Source organism: Chenopodium quinoa, unplaced genomic scaffold (assembly GCF_001683475.1).
Source record: "Chenopodium quinoa cultivar QQ74 unplaced genomic scaffold, ASM168347v1, whole genome shotgun sequence".
NCBI lineage: Eukaryota > Viridiplantae > Streptophyta > Magnoliopsida > Caryophyllales > Amaranthaceae > Chenopodium > Chenopodium quinoa.
This window is the reverse complement of record NW_018744616.1, coordinates 1,993,473-2,011,124: the sequence shown is the minus strand read 5'-3', so window position 1 is coordinate 2,011,124 and position 17,652 is coordinate 1,993,473.

The following is a 17,652-nucleotide window of genomic DNA, read 5'->3' as shown; positions in this document are numbered from 1 at the left end:
AAAAGATATATAAAAAAAAAAAGTTGACGCTAAAAAGACACCTAAACTGGACAGGATGTAATATATCGGTTATAACTTTTGATCTGTGACTCTGATTGGAACGAAACCAACTCCAAATGAAAGATAAAACTCCGGCTACAGATCCATAGGTGGTATGACATGTAACTCTTTCTAGAAATCTGGATATGACCAAAACAAGTTAACTCTTGTGCATTATACGGGATTAAAAATCCGGGTGACTTAAAAATTTTATAAAAAAATCTATGGCTCGACTCTAATAATAAAAAAAAAAGGGTTTGATAAGAGAAAAAAAATAATTAAAAATTGAATAAAAAAATGCACATATAAGCATATCGTCAAGCATGATGTAATGAAGTTCGCAACCTAAAGTCAAGTTCTATGTTCGACTATGGTCAAGCTTTGGGTTTCGAAGGGTACCATGGTTAAGAGTTTGGACGCGTTAGCAAGGCAGCCTCCCTTGAGGGTGTATGCCAACGAGCGGCTCCGCGAGTTCATGATGAAATCGAACTCAACTCCATGGTTTGGGTGGATTTAAAAACTCGGATGAACCCTTATTGCCATGAGCGTTTTCGGGTTGATAGAGCATAAATCCCCCGGGCTAGCCACATACGTAGAACACATACTATTGTGGCAAAATAGGTAAGCTAAAATGCATATGCATATGTGACAATGCCAATTAAATCGCAGGAATACAATTCAAGAATATTTCAAGTCTCATCCACTCATCTCAATTAAATACCGATTACTCAAATCGATAAATAACCAAGAATCCTCCCCAGTAGAGTCGCCAAATTTTAGGCGTCGCTCGAAGTGCGCCTACGTTAAAGATGTTATGAATATGCTTGGCACTCTTAGGAAGTGGGAATTGACATATACGATTAGGGACAACGATTAGGGACAAGGAAAGTAGTGAGTCGCCAACAAGTTTTTAGGGAACTTGTAAACCGTACACGGATCATAAAAGGCAACCACGATAAAGGGACAACGATAGGCAACAACGATTGACCCGTGAAGGTTACACCCCATTCATAATCCATGAGATTACTAACTCCATATGGTTCGGAACCACGAAAGGAGGATTGAGGATGATGGTACGAAGTGAGTCATGGAGTCACGTTCGCCCGTATTGGCCTCTACTCGATTCTTATAGTGAAAAGTGATTCTTGCGATCTCAAAGACATGCAAACAAAATATTCAATTTGCTCCAAACTATTATTAAGCTAAATTGGTTTAATATTAATGCAACACATTATTCTAAAATACTAGTGATCACTTGAATAAACAACAAGATTAAAAGGAACATAAACCGGTTGTCCAAATTATCTTATTAGGCGTGATTTTCAATTACATATTCCCTTTAAACATGTAATATGGTGATCATAAATAATAATAATAATAGAATAAACATTTATATTGGAAGCAATTTAACCATAATATCATTAGTCAAATCAAATATAAATAATAACCCTAATCATGATACTAGCAACAAGAATAATAATAAGAGCAATTAAGTGATTAATTACTCACTTTCCGCGTTTCCTTAAATTGGTTTAATATTAATAAACTGTTAGTAACTTCAATAAATATTTATCAAATTGAAACAATTAAATTAAATAAAAAGTAGAGTTGATTTGGTCCAAATCCTCGGTTAATGGTACCTTTCACGCCTTGGAGTGCTTAAGGAAGGAATGAAAAAAATAGGGAGGCTAGTGTTCAGGCTAAAGAGGGAGAAGAGAATTATTTTGTGATCAAACTTGTTCATGATTGAAAAAAGGAGAGATATGACCTCTATTTATGAAGAAAAAAGAAGGGTAAAAAATACAAGATAAGATCCGAATTAAATCGGAATAAAACTCGATACACAACAGTTTTTGCGGTTTTTGTTTTTATCATATCTTTTGATCCAGATATCAAAATAAGGTAAAAAAACGATATTGTTGGAAAGCTCTTGACGTCTACTTTCTAACCCAATTAGAATCAGATTAAATATTTTGTAGAATAAAAGATATGGCCGAAATAGTGAGACAGTGTCATTTTTGGATAGAGTGACATTTTATTCATATCTTTTCCGTTATAGCTCGGAATTGATATTATAATATATCATTGGAAAGGTAATTTCAAGGTATATCCAACCATATAAAATTTTGATAAAAACTATGAGGCACGAAAATAATATCTGTCTATCTTAGAACGTATTTCAATTCAGATAGAAAATAGGAGTTTAAAAAAGAAATGATTTATTCAATTTTTAACTCGTTTATCTTATCTTTTCAAAAAGGATAATCCAGATCTTTTAGAAACTTATAGAAGCTTCCAATTTATCCTTATTGGTTTAGGGATGGGATTAAAGCTTTTAGACCCTCCACATGATCATTGGGTCGTAGGTAAGGTGGGCTTAGGTTCGGTTTGGGCTCAGTTTAATATTTTGGCCATAACTTATTAGTTATAACTCGGATTTGGGCTTATAATATTATCGTTGGAAAGATCTTTTAAAACTCCATCCAAATATTCAATCATTGGACCCAGATTATGGACCAAAATAAAATGGACTAAATGTTTTTATAAAAAGGACAAGAAATGAATGATTTTAAGGGACATGAAATGAATTATTTTGGGTTTAAAGGCACGAAAAGAGGAAAGTAAGTTATGGTTTGGGGAAATGGGCTAGGAATTGGTTTGTTTTATGAAATGGAAAAATGGATATAAGCACTCCAAGATTAAATACTCAACCCGACCAATAATGGCGGTGAAAGGTTATTCATCATCGGGTTTGGCTTTGGGTAGACATTTTTAGGTGTCTACAAGTATCAATGTACAAAATCTTCCACCTCCACAAAGAACACAACAACAACCACCACCACAACAAAAATATTACCATCATAACTCTGGCCAGAAAACCCAATCATAACACTCCTCATCTTCTGACCCTACTATGTCAGAAATTAGAGCAAACCTATCAAGCATTCAAAAGCACATGGAGAGTAGGGATGCACAAATTGATTTGATTATAGCTCATAAAAAAATTATAGACAATCAAATTGTGCAGATTTCATCTATCCTACAAACCCGTCAGCAAGGAGCTCTACAATCGCAACCAATCCATCCTACGGATCATGGTAATGCAATTACTTTTAGGAGTAGTTCACACTATGATGGGCCTCCTATGCCCAAGGATGATGAACCTATTGATAATCTTGATTCCCTTGTACTAAATGTTAATCTTACTAACCTATAGGGCTACAAGAGGAAACTAACCCTTCTAATTTTTTTTGCAGGGTAAATCTCAGGACAAAGGTGGAGATGTGAGGATACCAGTTATCATACTTCAATTCCCAAATAGACATTTGAAGAGTAAGTTTGATAAGCAATTTGGTAAGTTTTTGGAGGCTGTGAAAAATATGCAGGTAACTGATGGGTGTCATAAATGGCACCCATTTGATGAGTATTTAGGTTGTTTTACCTTCTTTTCATAGCTTTCTTTCTTAATAAATGCTTAGTTTCAGGCTTTTGCTCTTTGTTTTACCTTTTTCTTTCTTATATTGTGGTTTTGTGCATTTTAATGGTTTTTCTAGTCTTTTCTCCTTTATTTGTTCTCTTTTAATGGTTGTAGGTATTGTACGAGGTTCAAGTCTCGATAGTGATGATTTTCCAAGTTAGATTGTGGAGTAAGCTCATAGCATTGAGAAAGCTCAAGATGCAAGAAAGTGGATGCTACAAGTTCTAGGTTTTGCGCTCTCGAGCCGTGCTCCCATCAAGAACTGGTATTGACCCCACCAAAAGAGCTCTTAGCTACCGCCCTTACAATCATGCATCATCCGGAGTTTGCAGGTTCATTATCGAGCGCACGAAGCGGCAAAGAAGACGGAAGAAACCCATAAAGGAGCGGGTGCGCGCCTCTACTCGGGCGGTCGCTCCTCCCCTGCTTTCCGACTTCGTTCGATCTCTTTTCCGCGCCTCTATAAATACCTTTCTTAACCAATTTTTTAAGAGTTATTAGACATAATTTTGATCATATTCTTAACTTAGTTGAGAGCTTCTCTCACTAGTTTTAGGGTTAGTTAAGGAGTAGATTTTAAAGTGAGAAAGTGAGGAATTTCAATGGTGATTGAGAGATTGAAGATTCAATGGTGAAAATTGTGTTGAAGATCTTCTCTATTATCAATGAGAGTTTCTAACTCTATCTCATTTTATTGTTTTGTTTGATTTCATGTTTGTTTGGTTTGAGTTTGATGTTTGATGTTTGATTGTTGATTAGTGTAATTGTTCTAATATTTTGTTGATTCTTGATTTCCTTAGTTGTTAATTGATTAGATGATGATGTTATAGTAGTTATTTTGCTAGGGATTGGTTAAAACTTGTATGATTGATTGATTGTGCTTAAGTAGTTTGGGGATTGTGTTGATTAATTGTTGACATTAAAGTGATTAATGGAAATTGTGCATGTGTGTAATTTGATTAGGCCTTGAGAATTATGCTAGATTGCATTGTGAGTCTACATTGATACGAATCATTAATTTGTAGCTTACAATTATCGATTGAGTTTGATTAGTGACGTTGCTAGTTAGTGTCTCTCATAGTTGGCGCTAGTTAGACCTCTAGGATATAGCGTGTCGAGCTCTTTTGATTGCTCTTACCATTAGTCTTTGCATCCGTTGATTTGCATGTTGTTCCCGAGTTGCTACAATTGTCATGATTACTTGTTGATCCCCATTCCCTAGTGCTTTATTTGTTTGATTTCTTTGTTTGTTAGTTGTTAGTGTTCTCTCTTTATCTTTGTCTTTGACCTAGTTTAGGCGCATAATTGCGAGCGCTTGAACATTACCGCTCCTTTGGGTTTGACCCTTGAATTGCCTTTATACTTGTATTTAGGTTTGTTAAGTGTTTATAAATTTAGTTTGACCGAGGGAGGATTAGTCAACGACCTAGTTTCACCCCTCATCAGTAACAATTCCTTTCACTGATTTAATCACTCATGTTCCTACATGTGCTAAATTTCTAAAATATATTTTGACTAGGAAAAGAGCCTTTGATGAGGTAGAAACTGTAGCTTTTACAGAGGAATGTAGTGCTGTATTTCAAAATAAATCCCCTCCTAAATTAAAGAATCCCAATAGTTTTTCTAACTCCTGTCATATTAGTAATGTCTTCATAGATAAAGCATTATGTGATTTGGGTGCTAGTGTTAGTGTTATGCCATCGACTGTGTGTACTAAACTTACAGGTGATTTGAAAGTTAATAACATTAATTTACAGATGGAAGACCGTTCGATTAAATATTCCTTAGGAATTCTAGAGGATGTTCCTGTCAGAGTTGGTAAATTTTTTATCCTTATAGATTTTGTTGTTTTAGACATGGATGAGGATAAACAAATTCCCATTATATTAGGTAAACCTTTTCTCCATACTAAAGGAGCCATTATTGATGTTAAAAATGGAAAACTAACCTTTTCTGTTATAGATGATAATATCACTTTTAATATAAGAAAAGTTTTAAAAGGACCTATGCTAGAAAAAAATTGTTGTTTAATTGATGTCGTAGATATAATTGATGATATTTGTGAAGAAAGCTTACCACAAGTTCTTGCAAGGGATCCCTTGGAGGAAGTTCTTTGTGGAGATTTATCTGTAGGTGATGTAAGCATTTGGAGGAATGAGGTGGATGCTATTGAAAAAACTCTTGCAATAGAAGAGCTTGATCCTATAGAGACCATGAAGGTAGTAAAACTAGTTCAGGAATCAAAACCTGCAAAGGTTAAGAAACCTGAACTAATGCTATTATATAGAATTCTCACATTAAATTTTGTTATTCCTCAGTAAAACAAAATCATTCAAGCGTTTGTATCCATTATTTTATACCTTTCTTTTTTGTTATGTTCATCATGTCATTAGTTATGTATTTACATTTGGGCATTCGAAATACAATTAATTTTTAACTTTTTTTTAAGGAAAATTTACAGGGAGTGAATAGTATGGAAGATGAACTAGATGAGGATGGCAGTGTGTAAGAAGAAGAAGAAGAAGAAGAAGAAGAAGAAGAAGAAGAAGAAGAAGAAGAAGAAGAAGAAGAAGAAGAAGAAGAAGAAGAAGAAGAAGAAGAATGTGACGTCATTGTTCAATTTGAATTTGCTTTAACATGACTATTGTTATTTCTTGTTTTGATATAATTTTTTCTTATATTTATTGGTTAGATGATCTAGGGCGAGACTAGATCGTTGAAAACTAATCTACCCTTGATCAAAACAAAATTTATAATCTCTCAACACACCCCTACACAAAGCATAGAGTAAGTCGAGGGTCGAACCACTAGGGATGGGAAATGAATGCTAAAGTCAAAGCTAAGCTATTTCGAAGCAATAAAATGAGGTGTGTGTATTCAAACAATAAAACAATCGAAATGAAATCAAATTTAAACAACACTACGGTTAGGATCCGCATGTACTCGGAATGGACATAGCTAATTGGGATTGGAGATGACTAAGTCAAGTGTTGCGAGGAAAAATCAAATAAGCAATCAAGAGAGTAAGGTAGGCTAATCTCCTAGAGGTCAAGCTAGCGCCAAATACGAGAGACTCTAACTAGGAGCCTTGCAAACCTACTCAAACAACAAAAGCAAGACACATATCAATTTTCCGTATCAAAGCAAGCTTACAATGCATTCTAGTGTAACAAATCAAAGTTAGCTACTCTTCAATTAATCACACACATGCACTTAATCAATCAACCAATTTCATCACAACATCAACACCATCAATTTCCCCCAATTAGCATCAATCCATTATTCATACATGCTTCACCATTCCCCTAGCAAGAGAACTACCCACAATCCATTAAAATTAAGATCAAAACTAAGCTAATCAACAATTTCATCATCATCATATAAATAGAACTAATTCAATCACAAATTCAATTCAAACTTAAACCATAAACAAATCAATTGAAATGATAAGCTAAAAAATACATTAAAGTAAAAGAAATCCTTACAAAATTGCTTCAATTCAATGGAGGAAATGCTAGAATTTAACAATCTTCAATCAACAATCAAGAAATTCTCTCTCTATAATCTAGAGTTTCTTTCTCTAAAAATCTAACCTAATCTTCTGAATTAATTCTCTAAAATCTTCTCTAATAATAATCCTCTCTCTAAAAATAGAAAGAAAATCTATATTAGGAAAACTAACTAAGAGAAGTTAGTTAGATCCTCCCCAAATAAACCCATACAGGCGCGGCCAACCATAGGGGAGAGCACGGTCGCGCAAAACTGGTTATGAAACAGACACCCAGAAAGGCGCGGTCGCGCCCGAGGGAGGCGCGGCCGCGCCTAGGAGCAGGGGAGCCCTCTTCCCTATCATTCCAATGCTCGTCGTGCGTTCCACTTAATTTTCTTGATAAACACGGGATCTTGCAGTTTCTAAACTCCATGTTTGCGGGTTCAAGACTAGAAATCATGCCCCCACGTCTTGAATGCACAGCTCAAGGACCTTAGGAACTTGCACTTCTCCATGCTTCAGCTTCAAATGGAGAACACTAGACATCCTAATCAATGCCGAACTTGTGAAGAGGCCTCGGGAAACTTGGATAACGACCTTAACCTGAAAATTAAAGGAAAACAAGAAAATAAAAGAGAAAATAACAAAATAAACCAAGAAATGTATAAAGAAAGAAATCCAACTAAGAAAATGCAAACTAAAAGAAATAAAGAGTAAAATCAAGGAAAAGCTAAGTAAAAAAGCTATAGAATAGCATGAAATTCACCCTAAAAAGAATCAAATAAGAGCCATAAATTACACTCATCAAATTCCCCCAAGCTAAACTTTTGCTCGTCCTCGAGCAAAACAAAGCAAGAAATAATAAGGATGAAAACTTATTCAAAAAGAAAAAGAAAGACAAAAGACGAGAATATACACTAAGACTCACTTTCGTAGGAATCACCGTTGTTTTTAGCTACAACAAGCCTTTTAAACCCCAAAGTCGCCTATGAGGACGAGTGAGGTCTCGTAAAGATTTCCTAAGAGCTTAACCTATAACTCTCCACCAACATACATGAGGCAAATCACAAAAAGAAAAGTAAAAGAAAGAAAAACAAAATTGAAACCTTTACCAATTGGACTTAACAAAATGATCACATTTCAAATGAATAAACATATTTCTTAAGCAAATAGGGGTATGCACGTTTCAAGATATCTGAGGTTGATTGAAACATAGAGTATGCTAATCATAGAGAACTAGTTATCACAATAAAATTCACCCCGTTCAATCTTACCGCGTTCTCCCTATAGTCTCAAATCTCCCTCTAATGAGCATCTCAATAGCTCCTCGAAGGAGCCAGAAAAGAAACACTTTTGGGCTACACGACGTCTTGACTATGCATCCCCTCTCTTTAGGCTTTAACTCATAATGCCCTCCCTCAAAATTTGACTCAACCTCTAGGTCAAAAAGTCTTTCCCATGGTTGTAACGTAAGGGCAAAAAGGGTTAGGAGTAGGCTAAAATTTTAAAATTTAGGTGTATCCCTAAATAGTGAAGCAAGGAACGGGCCCTTTCTTGGAATCACAATCAAGTAGTCACCAAACAAAAACAAACTAACTCCCACAAGCTTATTCAAAGCCATAACCACAATCATATTTACAAAAAGCGTAAACGCTTCTCCCCCAAGCTTAAAGGAAGAATTTTCCTCAATGCTTGAAAAGGGGAAAAAAATCACATCAAAATATTTTTGATTTTTCTCATTTTTAATTTTTTTTTTCTTTTTTTATGCATAAATTCAAAGCAATTGTCCTTGCCTTTTTTTAACTTTGGATGGCTTTTACGACTTTGCATTTATTATGTCCTTCCTTTTTTAACTTTGGACGGCTTTTTCTATCATACATTTTCCATTATTTACAAAATATTTACAAAACACAAGCTTTCTTACAAAAGGAACCAATGTCCATACTTATAAACCACAAACTCCAAAAACATGACCATTTGCTTCACAAAAACCAAAAATGGAACTAAAAGAAACAAAAGGCTCAAAATTTTAAAGATGTGGCTTGAAAAGAAGGGAAAAGGCTCAAATGGTTAGCAAGAGGGCAAATGTATTTTCATAGAACTAAAATAAAGAAGATTAAACCTAGAAAAAGAAAAATTACCACCCCAAAAAGATGTCTTTGTCCTCCCTAGATGGTTCGGTCTCGTGTTTGAGAATTATGAGTCAAGATTCAAGATTAGGTCCTCAATAGTCAATGATCCATGCCACTCATGCAAGATATGTAGAAGGCTTGAAAAATGAAGAACCTCACATAGATGTAGCAAAAACTCATTATAGGTGTCAAATCGACCATAGGAAGCAACTACTAACATGCCACAAACAAGTAGCATCCGATTTTAAGATCCTCCTAATTCTAGAACATGCTACCTTAGCATACACCTATACTAGAGTCAACCAAAATTATTCTCAAACCGTGCATACCCATACCATTTAGGAATATATTCAATCAAAAGCAAAAATCGGTTGTATGTAGTCCAATTCAAAAAGAAAAACAAAAAGGTGACAAATAAAGCCTCAAAATATACCAAAATCCAAAAATAAAAAGAAAGAAAAATAAAAGAAAAGAAAAGAGAAAAGAAAAACATAGATAAAGGAAAATAAGGAAAATAAAGAATGGAACGAATATGCAAGTTGAACATGTAATTCCCAATCGACAAACAAGTGATCAAATGACAACATCGTCAATGATCCCAAACACTCTAGGTGTTAAAAGCATCCATCCTCAAACCATTCAACTTTTCCTAAAACTAATCCTGAACTATGCATCCAAGAAAATAAAAGTGAATAAAGAAAAATAAGAAAGATCTCCCCGGCTTCCAAGCAATGCTAAAATAGTAAGGGGTTTGGATTCATGGGATTTGGATATTAGGGGTTTGGATTTAAGGGAGAAAACACACATCATCATCACAACGACAACAAGATCAAGAATGAGCAAACATCATCAAAGTAGAATCAAGAAAGAGATCATCATGCAAAAAATCAAGAGAAGCAAGGTTAGTTTCAACAATAAATTGGCCACCGAGATAAAATGCCTAAGAAAAGGAAAAGTTCCCCCTAGCTAAACAAAGATACATCTCAACATCCCAACAATACAAAGCAAGAACATATAAGACAAGGGATGGAGGCACATAGCAAGAAAATGAGGGAACTAGCAACCACTACCACTCGGCCCGGAGCCATCATTGTTATCCCCATCATAGGAAAACCCAGATGGGGGACCATGAGGATCCATCCCCCGGTGTAACCGGGTGGCCAACCATAATGCTCCCTAAAGTTATCTTGTTGCCAAGGGGCAAGGGGAGTGAATTTCTCGGGCAAGGCGAGCGGTAGTGGGTGATCGGGGTGTACATAGGGGTAGTTAGGATCACCCCTATAGTCGCTCCCACCGGGAACATGGTAATTGTAGTTACCGTGCTCATCGGGGAATGAGCGAGTCTCGGTGTTGGACCCCAGGGGTCCTTGCCAATATGGGTACATAGGTACCCCATCACCCCCAAAAGATGGTATAGGACCATATTGGGGTGGAAAGAAAGGGTAGTTAACCGGGGGAGTGATTTCTCCCCGGTTAACACCCGCATCATACAAGTGTTATTGTTGGAGAAACATACCTTGTTGCATCTCCGAAATCCCTCTCATATGGGTATAGAAGGCCTCAAAATCTTGATCATACATGCTCTCCAACCGGGTTTTCATGCCCTTCATTTGAGGACTAAGGGCATCCAAGTCGGAGTTGGCATATTAATGATGTTGTTGTTGTTGTTGTTAATGTTGTTGTTGTTGTTGTTGTTGTTGTTGTTGTTGTTGTTGTTGTTGTTGTTGTTGTTGTTGTTGTTGTTGTTGTTGTTGCGGCTCTTCTTCTTTTTCTTCTTCTTCACCCATCTCGTCATCATCATCATAGTAGGGCGGGCGGTGACTAATGGGAACATGCCAAATGTTTGCTACATTCTCTTGGTGGAGAGAATTCAAGGAGGGGTTAGGGAGATAGCACCAATGCTCATTGTCCCTTAGCCAATCAAATGCCCTCGTCGTCATCATTCTTTTCTAAGAAATGGATTTGCTTCAATTGTCGGACGTCGAGGTAGAGAGAATCAACATCCCCCACCGGAGTGCAAGATGGCAAATAGTGCCCTAGCTCAAGGTTGGTCACTAGCCTTGTGACCATGCTCCCCCAAGGGACCTCGCCGGAATCCCTATCCTGCAACCCTTGGCAATATCTTGCAAAAGTGTACCCCAAGTTTAGGTGACCTCGGTACTCCGCACGAGTAGCCACCCATAAAATCCGAAGTTCCAATTGGCTCATCTTTCCAATTCTTACTTCTGAATTTCCCAATAGCCTTTGGAGAACCCGGAGACATGGTTGTTATACCTTACTAATCTTGGCATACCGGGTCACAAAGTCACCACAACCAGAAACATCGTCCCACCACAAATTCTGATCATACTCATCGTTGAAGAAGAACTCAGGATCCAAAATATCAGGATTTGGATTAAAGTCTAGAGCCGCATTAAACTCTTCCAAATATTGATCAAATTGAATGTTGAAGAGTTGAAATCGAACGTAGATACCACCCTCAATCACCACAAGATCAAACGTGGCCAAGAACTCCGAAGTTGGTTAAACATATTTACGGAAGCTCCGGCTCACAAAAGATCCCATGCGAAGGTTGTTGAGCAATTCCCTCAAATCCTCATCAATCCCCAATTTAATCATGTCCGCTTGAAAGTAACGACGGGATGGCTTGAGGGAACGGTTTTCTTTGAGCTTGGAGTGTCTAGCTTTTTGGATTGGGTCGGTAATTCTAAGTTTGGGGATAGGGGTAGGTTGACATTGTTGTGAGGTAGAGGGAGAAGGAGCGGGTTCTTCATTGGTTTTTCGTTTCTTGAAGAGGCTTTTGATGTGTTTAGGCATGATGATTTTCAAAGATAGCAACTCAAAACACCACAATCACCCTAAGAAACTCCAACCAACAATCTTGAATGCTTCAATCGAACTCCTTAAACAAAACTGACAAGCAACAACTCACTACCAAAGTTTAGTAATCCCAAAAAATGCACACAATTACCACCAATTCAAGCCACCAAATGCATTCAAACTATATACCATGCACAAAGAAATCAAGAACCAAGGCTCAACATTATCAACGAAGCACCACTACCAAAAATCCGACCACAACAATTCTCAACAATAATTATCAATCAAGCTACACAAACAACAAACAACACAATGTAAGCAATAATCAATCACCATTCATCACAAATAACCAACAAAAATCCAATTTCAAACATCAAAACCATCAAAATACATACTACTACTATTCATACCCATGAATTAACTAAACATGCAATTATATGGTGTAATAAATCAATTAAGAGTAAGAGTAGATGATTATACCATACAAGAAGCAAGTTAGAGCAATCTTTAGCCACCAATTTCCACCCACACGAAAAACCCCAAATAAGCTTCAACAATGGAGGAGAGAGAATAATGGTTGTTATGGGTGAAATGTAGTGTAAATTTGTTAAAAATGGAAGAATTACAAGAGGATTTGATGAATTGTGATGGGAATTTGGAGGAATTTGAGTGAAAATTTGATGAATGTGAGTAGAGTATGGTGCGATTTTGATGATGGTGAAAGGGGTTTGTGTGCGTGAGAAATGAGGGTGAAGGGGAAATGAGGAAAAGAAAGAAGAAATAAGAAGGCACGGTTGGGGGAAAGGGGGTGCGCGGCCGCGCGGCCTAGCAGCGCGCCTGCGCCAGTGTCGCGCACGGCCTCACACGGGCTAGGCGCGCCCGCGCCGGCTGCTGCTCCTTTTGCCTTTCTCCTTGGTGCGTTCATGCGTGGGTACATCGATAACTATCATTCCGGGATTTTTGACCCCATCATAATGATCAGTTTCTAAATGTGAAAAATATGGGTTCAACACCCCAAATAATGGTAGAACCACGATGAACTCACCAAGTTCCAATTTCTTCAAACTTAAGCACAAATTTCCTAACTTATCTTTCTAACAATTCTTACCCCTTTTACCTCAAAATTTCAATAAATTGAACATAAACACATCAAAAACCGCGAAACACCATTCCATTGCTTGTTTTCACTTGATGTAATCCAACTCCAAGAATTCAACCTATAAATCCAAAATAAAAACAAGTGAAAGAAAAGAAAAGAAACTAAAAGAAAGATCATTAAGAAAAATTAAAATCAAAAGAAAAGGTTAGAAATCTTCGGGTTGCCTCCCGACAAGCGCTTACTTAAGGTCCTAAGCTCGACCCTTCCTCCAAATCATGGAGGGTAAAAGAACACCACCTTCTTCAAAGTGGCGGGAGGAGCAAATTTCTCTTCATTTTCCACTAACTTCTCGTTGTTGCTTGATGAGAACTCATTCGATAACTCCTCAAAAGCAAGCTTCTCTTTCCATAACCTCATTCTCTTTCTCTTTTTCCTAGAAGCTCGTGCTTTTTTCTTTGCCTTGTTCCTCTTTGTAGATGGTTTCACACCATCAACACTCTTAGGATCATCGTCCTCCTCTTGAGGGTAGATCTCAAACCAATGAGGAATGTCAATCTCCTCCCCTTCTATGAGATTGGGAAACTCCTTTTTCTCTTCACTAACCTTCTTGCAATCAAAATTCAAAAGCACATCATCACAATTCTCAAGAATATTGTTAGTTGAAGAATCAATCATGCATACATTATCAATAGGGTGAGGGGAATTAACACACATGATTCCTTTCACAAAGGACAAAGACTCATGCATCGATTTTAGCTCAAAACTTTCCTCATTGTTACCAATTCTCAAAGTAATATGACATCCCTTAACTTCAATCAAAGCTCCCGAGGTGGCTAAGAAAGGTCTCCCTAAGATGATAGGAATGTGGTCATCTTCCGCAATCTCTAGCACAATGAAATCAAAGGGAATTGTGAATTCTCCTATTTTAAGGGGAACATCCTCAACTCTTCCCTTTGGGAACTTGATGGATCTATCGGCTAATTGAAGGGTCATATTGAATGGAAGGAGCTCACCTATCTTAAGTCTCTTGAAGACGGAATAAGGCATGATACTCACGCTAGCACCGAGATCACAAATGGGCATTTTGGAACAATTTTCCTTTTATTTTGAAAGGGATGGAGAAATTCCCGGGGTCTTTCAACTTTTAGGGTAAGTCATTACGGATAAAGGCGCTACAACACTCCCCCAAATTCACCGGTTCCACCATATTGCAATCCCTTTTACCGCTCAAAATTTCCTTCAGAAACCTAGCATAGTTTGGCATTTGTTCAAAGACTTCGGTGAAAGGAATAGAAATATGAGTTTTCTTAAGCATCTTAATGAATTGTCCAAATTGCTCATCCAATTTGTGCCTATTGAACTTTTGGGGGTATGAAAGTTTGGGCTTGTAAACCTCATCTTTCTTCTCTTTCTCCTTTGGCTCTTCATTAGATTTCTCACTCATCTTGCTAGACTCCTCATGCGTACTCTCTTTTATCGAATCACTCTCCTCTTCACCCTCCTTACTCTTTGTAGGAACACTCTCTTCAAGGACCTTACCACTCCTAGTGGTGATAGAACAAACCGGTTTCTTAGGATCAATTTCTTGCGAGGGTAAAGAAGATGGGCTAGCACAATCTTTCAAAGGGTTAGCTAGTTAAATGATTTGGTTCTCAAGAATCTTTCCATGAGTTAATAGGCCATGAAACATTTTGTCACTAGAGGATATGTAATCGTCCAACTTCTTGGCTTGATCTACCATGAAATTTGCTAGCCTACTCATAAATTGAAATTGCTAATCATAGGAATCATCACTTTCGCATTGAGTTATTGGAGTACATTTGGGTGAGGAACCCCTTTGAGCATCATTTTGAAAATTTCCTCTACTTTGGTTACTCCAATTACCCTTATCAAGATTTTGACCGGAATTTTGACTATGATTACCATAACCTTGGTTATGATCCCCATAATCTTGGCCGTATCTTTGATCATTACAACCAAAGTTGTTATGGTTACCACGAAACTCTTGGGTTACTTGGTTCCTATAACCACTATTTTGGTTATAATTATCGTAGCTCCCATGGTTCTGATAGTTTCTATTTCCAACATTATTTTGAGCAATAAATCTAGATCCAAAATCACTATTTCCAACATAATTCACATGCACATTTTCATTTTCATCATTTTCATCACATCCATCATAAGGAACAATTTGACAATTAGAAGCATCATGATCATTTCTTCCGCATAAATCACAAGCCAAATATTCTCTAATAATGCAACAAGAAGCGAAAAGAGGGTTAGAGTAAGAAGATGTACCTCTCCCCTTAAATTGGGAGGGAAGATCTTGTGCTTGTGAAGATGAAATTTCAAGCTTATCTTTGATAGAAGCCACCTCCTTCCCTAAGTCCGAAAGTAGAGTAGACAATTTGTTGATGGCATTGACTTGATCAACCGAGGCACACCCGTTTGTTGACTCTTCCTCAACCTCTTGCCAACTCATGTAGTTCCTCACTACATCATCTATCACATCAACAACCTCTTCCACCGTCTAGTTCATGATTGGGCCTCCGACTCCGACATATAAACTCGACCTACCTTGAGGACTCAAACCACCATAGAAAATTTGAATTATTTGGTAAGTTGGAATTCCGTGGTGAGGGCACTCTCTTTGATAATCTTTGTACCTCTCCCATGCTTTATAGAGATTTTCATTAGGCCTTTGCTTGAAATTTTGGATCAAAGTTCTAGCTTCCGCCGTTTTCTTTTGAGGGTAGAAACGGGATAAGAATCCTTTGGTAACATCGTCCCATGTTCTTAAAGATTTCGGTTTGACCTCCTTGTCCAACCATTCCAAAGCTCGCCCTATGACGGAAAAAGGGAACAATTTGAGCCTTATAAACTCTTGTGCAACTCAACTCACCCTAATAGTGTTGCAATATTTCTCAAATTCCTTAAGGTGGTTGAGAGGACTTTCATTCGATGCACCACTATATTGTCGCCTCTCGATCAAAGTAATCATTGCCGGCTTGATTTCAAAATCGCTATCCGGAATCAACAATGGAGCAATCCCTCTCTCATACTTATATGCACCCGGAGTACCCAATTCCTTCAATGTAACCCTTTGAGCTTCTCCCATATTCACTTGCACAAACAATCTCAAACAAAATTATTAGTAGCATGACTACAAATGTAGCCTAGAGAAGAAAATATTTTTGTATTTTTGATATTAAGTGAAATAGACTCAGCAAAAATAGCAATCATTTACGCCATTCCCCAGCAACGGCGTCATTTTTTATCTAGGGCGAGACTAGGTCGTTGAAAACTAATCTACCCTTGTTCAAAACAAAATTTATAATCTCTCAACACACCCCTACATAAAGAATAGAGTAAATCGAGGGTCGAACCACTAAGAATGGGAAATGAATGCTAAAGTCAAAGCTAAGCTATTTCGAAGCAATAAAATGAGGTGTGTGTATTTAAACAATCAAACAATCGAAATGAAATCAAATTTAACAAGCACTAGGGTTAGGATACGCATGTAATCGGAATGGACATAGCTAATTGGGATTGGAGACGACTAAGTCAAGTGTTGCGAGGGAAAATAAACTAAGCAATCAAGAGAGTAAGGTAGGCTAATCTCCTAGAGGTCAAGCTAGCGCAGAGTACGAGAGACTCTAACTAGGAGCCTTGCTAGGAGTGTCCATAATTCGGATAAAAACCAAAATCCAATCTAATCCAAACCGAATAATCAATTCGGATCGGATCCGAACTTTAAATCGGATCGGATCGGATTGAGATTTTTTGGAAATTCGGATTTTCGGATTGGATCGGATTGACCCTAATTAGATCCAATCCAAACCAAAAACCGAATCGTAAAGTTAAGCTTGTATAAATATGGATTTCTGTAAATTTTGAAGTTTAGCTCAAATACTTAATACTACATAAAATAAATTAGAGAGACTTTGTATTAATTAATTAATTAATTAATGACTTGACGTTGAACTATGTATTTTAATCATGATTTTGAAGACTTTTATTTATAGTAAAGCTTTATTTATATAATTTTATTAGGCGCTAAAAAAATAATGTATTATAATTCGGATATTTGGATCGGATCCAAATAACCGAATTTTAATTCGGATTGGATCAGAGAGAGAAATTCGGATCGGATCGGATTGGAAAATAGAAAACCGAATTATATTTTGGATTGGATCGGATTTGGACTAAATCCAAACCGAAAACCGAACATGCACCCCTAAGCCTTGCAAACCTACTCAATCGAGAAAAACAATCCACATATCAATTTTCTGTATCAATGCAAGCTTACAATGCATTCTAGTGTAACAAATCAAAGTTAGCTACTCTTCAATTAATCACACACACGCACTTAATCAATCAACCAATTTAATCACAACATCAACTCCATCAATTTCCCCCAATTAGCATCAATCCATCATTTATACATGCTTCACCATTCCCCTAGCAAGAGAACTACTCACAATCCATTGAAATTAAGATCTAAACTAAGCTAATCAACAATTTCATCATCATCATATCTATAGAACTAATTCAATCACAAATTCAATTCAAACTTGAACAATCAACAAAGCAA